General features: G+C 32.9%; 1 long non-coding RNA gene across 1 annotated transcript in view; it reads left to right on the forward strand.

Moving 5' to 3' along the window:
* Nucleotides 1-811: 811 nt before the first annotated feature.
* The window catches only part of LOC122638185, a 20,858-nt gene continuing 14,169 nt past the window's right edge, over nt 812-7,500 (forward strand). The window contains exon 1 of the long non-coding RNA XR_006329374.1: nt 812-848. This is a non-coding gene — a long non-coding RNA (uncharacterized LOC122638185). The remainder of the gene's footprint in view (nt 849-7,500) is intronic.

Below are 7,500 nucleotides of genomic sequence, written 5' to 3' on the forward strand. Positions count from 1 at the left end.
GGGTGGAGAGTTGCCAAGGTTACACCCGCGTTATAGCCACCCTACGGTCGCTCCAGTAACCACCATCCCTTCTCTAACAGCCTCTCCTTCTCTTCCTCTCCTGGACCGTTTTCTATCCTTCTCTTCGATTCCCACCATCTCTCAACGACGGAGCTACGTAAACGGGACGAACACGCGCGACCCTTTCCGTCCTTTCTTCGAAAACTTCCACGATAAATCCTACCACCCACCCATACTACCGTCTGCATTCTGATTTAACGCGGTCGTCTTGCTCGTTAAGGTTGAAAGTCAGAAAAAAAAAGAAATAAAAAGTGTTGTCTAGGTATAACGTCCAAAGATTTCGATCGACGTACATATATAACGAATCTTCCTTATGCGAGAGAAAGGGTTAATGAATATGCTTTATTATTATTTTTTTATTTAAAAAGAATTATTTCTTTCTTTAATAGATTATCTATTTTCTATTTTGACTATCGATCATTGTGAAGTACTTCTTACATAATTGTGAAAATCCATTTTCGAATCTTCAAAGTAAAATAGGAGGAGGGAAAGAAAGAAAAAGATTTCGTTTTATTAAATGAAGTATTATCTTCGATAATCTAGCAATATATTAGTTAAGAAGGCGAGCGATTAAATTGTGTTACATGATATGATTAAACATTGTTACAGTGGTTCGTTTTTTTGAAGTCTGGCGATATTATTGTATGCGATGCATACGGAGAAAGATGAAACGATCCTATTTTATTCCAGATCGTTAATACGTGTCGCAGTTACGTCATGCGCAATACGTCCATGCATACATACGTATACGTATAAACATATATATATATATATACATATATATATATGTATATAGACGAACACATATATACGTATGCAGAAGGCGTAATTGCATAAAAGAAACGAGTCGAATTTTTGGGAGAAACGTTTTGCAAATGAATTGTTAAGAAGGGGCCGTTTTAATTAATTGTTACGCTTGTTGCATGCCTGTTTCGTTAGTTGCTGTTTTGTTTTTAGCGTTTTTCATTATTTTCCTTCATTCTTCTGTTTGACAAGAGTAATGCTTTTTTCGTCTACCATATACCTTGTGTAAAAAAAGAGAAAAAAGAAGAAATAGTAACCGAAATACTAGAACTTTTTCCCTTTTCTTTACCGACAAATTGGTTATCCGTTTTTTCCTTTTTCTCTCACTCTTTCTTGTTTTTAATACACTGAGAAAAAGAATGTAAATTATTCTTCAGTTCATCATTGTTGGAATATGACAAAGGATTTTTCCACCGTCAGTTATAGGAGCTTCCCGACCAAGATGAGTATAGTAATTCAATTCAAATCAAAAGGTCCTTCGTTCCGACAATCGTACAATATTTGAGATATTACATACATTTTAAGAATAAAACAAATTGTGGAGAAGAGATAAATAGATCGAGAGAGAGAGAGAGAGAGAGAGAGAGAGAGAGAGAGAGAGAGAGAGAGAGAGAGAGAGAGAGAGAGAGAGAGAGAGAGAGAGAGAGAGAGAGAGAGAGAGAGAGAGAGAGAGAGTAAAGGAAGGGAAGCGTGAATGAGTGCGAAGAGTTAACACCTATCAAGGAAAATGCATATTCCGTACACTGCACGCCTACACGAATCCTATCTCGTTTTTCCCAGCCCATTCTAGCGAATACTAAACTCTTTCGCTTTTTTCTTTCCTTTTGTACCTCCTCTCTGTTCTTTTTTTTATTCAACCCTCGTCTTTTTTCCGTTCGTTGAGTCTCTCTGAGAGAAAAAGAAGGAAAACTGATAAGAAGGATTAAACGTGTACGTTGGTGAAAGAGAAAAAAATAAAATAAAAAACCAATAAAAACTAAGAAATATGCATTCAATAGGCCGTGTAAACGAGGATCAGCCATGCAACATTATCGGCTGAGCACGAAATCACGGACTCGATTTTACGAATAAATATTTATTTATTTACATACATAACTACATATGTGTGCGTGTGTGTGTGTGTGTATACACACACATACATAGAGACACACACATGTGTATACATTCTTACGCTCGAGTTGCAGTATTTCTCTCACCGAAGGGACGGTTTATCGGATAACCGGTAACTCCGAATTCGAGGATGCAATATAAATCGAATTGTTATACGTATGAGTGAACACTTTGCGCTTTGTAATTCGAGGGTACTCTAGTTACATATATACACATACATGTATAAACATAATACATATAATACACATACACATACGATATATATATATATATCGTATATATATATCATATATATATATATATATATATATATATATATATATATCATATTAATTCCAGGTTGATAGTTTGACCCACTTTACAAGCGTGTTGTAGAAATTCTAATGCCACAAGTGCACGTAGCTCGAATTAAATGGATTCGTACATATAAAATTTCGCATTATAATAGCACGTTCAGCGTTCCATTCTAAAACGTCGATGCGGAGAACGTAATAAGCAAATAAGCGATACACATTAATTGGATCTTATGACTCTTTGCGTACCAATAAAATTCTAGCTAATTTTAAATAGAAGAAAATAAAGTAAAGTCTAAAAGCTCAATTTATTTTTATAAAAATGTATTAAATATGTATATTAAATTCGATAGCTTCGTGTTTTCCAAATATTGGTATAGCGTATTTAAGCGTAGAATAAAATAGCAAGATACTCTATACGGTTAAGAATTAACGTACCGTTACGTCGAATATCATAGGAATCGATTATCGTTTCATCTACATAATTTTAAGTGAGCTCGGTCTCCATCGTTACTCGACAGTAGAGTTACGTCGCGTTCGACGTTTCTCGATGCAAATTGCGCGCGTGACAGGACGTAACGAGGACGACGAGGGAATCGTCAGAAAATATTAGGATGAAAACTCGATTTAGGCTCGTTTGTTAGAACGTAACCGAGGGGGACGCGTTACAGACACACATTTGCTAACCAACTCTTGCTCATTCGGCTATAGGTAGCTAGGTATATCGTTGCAATTGCTCTTGGAAATTGCGAGCACACTTTTCCTAGATTTATAGACGCTGCTCGAAGCGAATAATAGAGCGATGTCGTGTGCCTTTATGGTAATTCGTTACATCGATTATGTCTGCTAGCTATTAAGTTATTGTTACGACTGAAACAAACTATCATGATTTTTTCTTTTTTTTCTTTTTTAGATAACGTTCGAATATTTATTTATTTTGAATTTCCAACGTAGATATTCAAGATAATATTTGTTATAAATCAATTATGAAAATATTCTCGTCGACTTTTAATATTATTTCAAACATCAAGAATAATAATTGTTCTTCCGATAAACGTTTCTACCGCCATGTTTCTGAACTGATGTTTGTATCTGTCGAGAAAGACTAATACTACCTATATATATTTCTCTTTGTCTTGCAATAAGCAGTAAGTCGTAGTCGATAACTGGATCAGCACGTAGCCTATTTTCACCGAGGTAGGTCCTAACCGCGGCTTAATCTGATTTATGCGCCGCAGCTTCCGCGTTCGCGCGGTATTAGCATAGAGCTACGGCCGGGAATACGTAAAGTCCCGATGCAGAAGTCGATGAATTTAGGTATGAAATTGCATTTTAAACCGACCAGTAGCAGCACCACCAGCATCGACGTTCCCAATTCGATTACTATCGATTCCTGAATTCAGCATCGTCGACATGGCCTCTCTACAAAACGGAGGGTTTACTTTGCGTTCGTTGCATTGCTATCGCCTTTGTTTTCTCTTTTTTTCCTTCTTCCTCTCTTTTCCTTTCGAAATTATACGAACAGGAACGGCGCACTTTCCTCGATAACAAAACCAATCAAATTGCCATAGCAGTCGATTACTTTGAATTTGATTATGTCTCTTTATCGTTCGACCGATTACGTTCCATTTCATCTATTCTTGCCACCAACTACTGTCATCATAACGATTCTCCATTTGCATTTTGTTGCGTTCTCTCCTGCCGTACTGAGCGATTTCATGGGCCGAAATCCTCGTAGTTTCGATCCTAGTGCAATTCCTCGAATACCCATCCGCAAATTCCGAAATAATGAAACGATCCTACGAGAGAACGCAGAACGTATGCGAGCGAAACTATTTACGTGCTGATCATTCATTCGTTATATCGTGCAAACCGATCGACGTTTTGTGTTGGATTATTAACTGAACACTAATGAAGATAATTACTTCGCTATTTAGCATTACTAACTGGTATGCTTGGCGTTGTTATCAATAAAAAAAAAGAGAGCAAGTGAGCAAGAGAGCTAGAGAGAGAGAGAGAGAGAGAGAGAGAGAGAGAGAGAGAGAGAGAGAGAGAGAGAGAGAGAGAGAGAGAGAGAGATAGAAAGAGTATAGAAAAAGAAGTATTTTTAGTATGTAATTCCAATCAGTGAAGTATACGATAATAAGATTATTTTTCTATCCGATCAACTTTTCATTTCTTCAGATTTTTAATAATTTATTTTAATTATGTATTCTTTAATTATATCAATATATACGATTTCTATTAATTATTAATATATATCATAATTTTTGTCATACTAAACTTGCAATTAAGGTACATTAGGTATATGAGCTGATGTTAATTATATTTTTTTTTTACATTATTAAGATAGATATTTAATAATTATAGTAATCGGTAAGCGAGTAGCGAAACAATTAGGCCTTGACCGGAGTTAACAACAACAACGACAACGACAACATTTCGGTCCCCTTACGTTGGCGTTGTTTGGCTTCACGAGCATGCATTCAGTTGTGAACATACCAACACAAACAAACTCACACATGCATACATAGAAGGGGATTAATTTAGTGCCGACCATTATCGCAGTTGCACATTCCCCGGCGCGCTGCAACGGCGCTAGTCAACATGGAAGATGAACGGCGCAAGTAACGCCATTATTACGCAACATCCATTCCGCATTCTACGTTTCCACTCAATGACCCTCACCGTTTCCACCTTCGAATGATTTCGTAAAATTTTCTTAAGTATTTTGAAAAGGAATCCGTGTATTTTATTATTGTTCGTTTTCTTTGTATGACATTGCAATTTTATCTATTTCACAAAAATAAGACAGTTGCATTATTAATTCATTATTATTCAATATTAATTTAATCCAATATTAATTGATTCAGGTAAACATTATCTTAGAATGTAATCATTTATGATCAAATTATTTGATCGTCAAAATGCGTCAACTCTTATCCGTTAGATTGTTATCAAATATTAGCCAATAAATAATATAGGAATTTTCAAAATGTTATATCTAAATAAATAACTAATTATTCTATGTTGTAATAATAATTATATAGATATTACATATAATAATTATTTATTTTTATGATTATTATAATACAGAAACGAGTATAGAATATTGATCCTTTCGATAAAGCGTATAAAGAGTAGTGAAGTTGTAAGAATTATTTTTTTATATAATATAATAAATATAAGAAAACTATTAATAATAGTACTAATATTATATCAACCAATGGTTAACTAATAAGTAATGTGAATAAAAAGTAATAATGCTGCATAGTAATTTTATTTATTTAGATATAAAATAGTAAGGATTTCGACATTGAGTATTTATTAGCCAATGAAATAATTTTCAAATCACTACCTCTCCCTGTTTCCATTATAAAACATTTTGTAAAGATTCTGTGAGAATTCTGAAAAGAAAATGCATCCTTCGCTTAATTATTAATCTCTTTCATAGGTATTACAGTTTTGCCTTTTTTGAGAAGAATAAAAAATTTCATTATAGTGAAGACAACTATTGATTAGATAAATTAATTAACCAAAACAAATGCAAAATATACTTTTGTATAGTCTAAATCAAATGTATTAACTGTTATCGATTAGGTTTTGATGAAATGTTTTCAAATTGAACAGAATTGAAAATATAAATACGATTGTACCAAAAGAGTTCTTATAAAGAAGTTATTATGATCACTTTCCCATCGCTGTTACTCTCGTCATGACAACGTCGTTATTATTACACTGCTGTCGGTAACAGAAGCAAGCAACATCGTTGTCGCATTGTGGCCACTATCTCCATGACGAAAATCCTTTAAAGGAAAATTAACTTGCGGGTAAACCCTTGATAGAAGAAATTAATGCTCTTCTATCGTTGGCTCTCGGTGACTCTGTTCTTGTATACCATCGCTGGTAGTAATACCACTAACAGCAACAGCAACGGTACATTGTGTAACTTAATTAGTCTTGGGCTAATTCGACCAACGTGTAGATACGTGCTATCATCGTTGATGATCCTTATATGAAATTTATCGAAAAAAAAAAAAAAAAAATATATATATATATATATATATATATATATATATACACACACATATTACTAGAGAGAAATACAAATTATAGTTTGCGAAAAAATGAGGAAAGATTATGTATTACCAATTATCACGTTTTTGCATGTTATTAAAACAAAATTCGTTTAGAATGAAAGATAAAATATTATATATCCGTTTATAATGTAATATATTTGTTTGTTATCAATTTATCGAAAAACGTTCGGAGAAATGATTCGGATTTATATATTCTTTAGAAACGTTACTTATCGAAAACAAATCTGTTTATCATTGATTTAACGAGCTAAATTCTGAAAGTATATATAGGTCTTATAATATATTGAATGTATTGAAAATATAATTAGTTCTTAAAAAAAAGTAGGTGAACATTCACCTACTTCGAAAAGTTTATACTTTTTCGTTACCTTGACCCGACCATTTATCAAGTTCATTTATTATACATATAGATATGTTTAGATTTATGAAGTGAAACCTGTAAAGCTTTTAGATCTCAAAATTCCTTCCATTATAATCTCTAAAATAATTGAAGATTTCAAAAAGCTTTTCTACAGATTCACTTGAATGTTTCTTTGTAGATAATGTTAAAAGATACTTCATGCTTTTTGCCCCTCTCTTTTCATCAAGAAGCTATCAAAGTTACGAATAATTTACCTCGTTCCTTTGGGTTGTGTTTCGTTGCTTACGCATCGTGAAAAAGTTAAGTTTGATTCGTCTAAAGTTCGAAAACTCGATAAGTAAGCACGACTTATTATTATGCGATGAGCTTAGAAACTTTGGAAAGCAATTTCTTCAATAAGTAGTAGCAACATGCCTGTTTTAAGCCATTGGAATATTTCATCGATACTGAAGACATATATAAACATATGATAGACAGATCATTCAATCCTTTGCCATATGTCATATAAATTGAATATGTTCTCTAATAAATCCTTTACTATATTCTCAAAAATTAATACAAATAAACGAGAAAACTAAATATAATACGAAGTTTTTATAGTTTTATATATTTATATAGAAAAGATTTAACTTGTTCATTAATAAAAGAATAAAGAAATCATTTGTTTTTATTTTTGTCATATGTATGTGTATCTGCTTTCTTTTACGATTTTTATTAATTTATCCAAAACTTCTTACGTTTTTAATGTCTCTACGTTTTTAATTTCAATCAA

Source organism: Vespula pensylvanica, chromosome 2, assembly GCF_014466175.1.
Source record: "Vespula pensylvanica isolate Volc-1 chromosome 2, ASM1446617v1, whole genome shotgun sequence".
NCBI classification, from domain to species: domain Eukaryota; kingdom Metazoa; phylum Arthropoda; class Insecta; order Hymenoptera; family Vespidae; genus Vespula; species Vespula pensylvanica.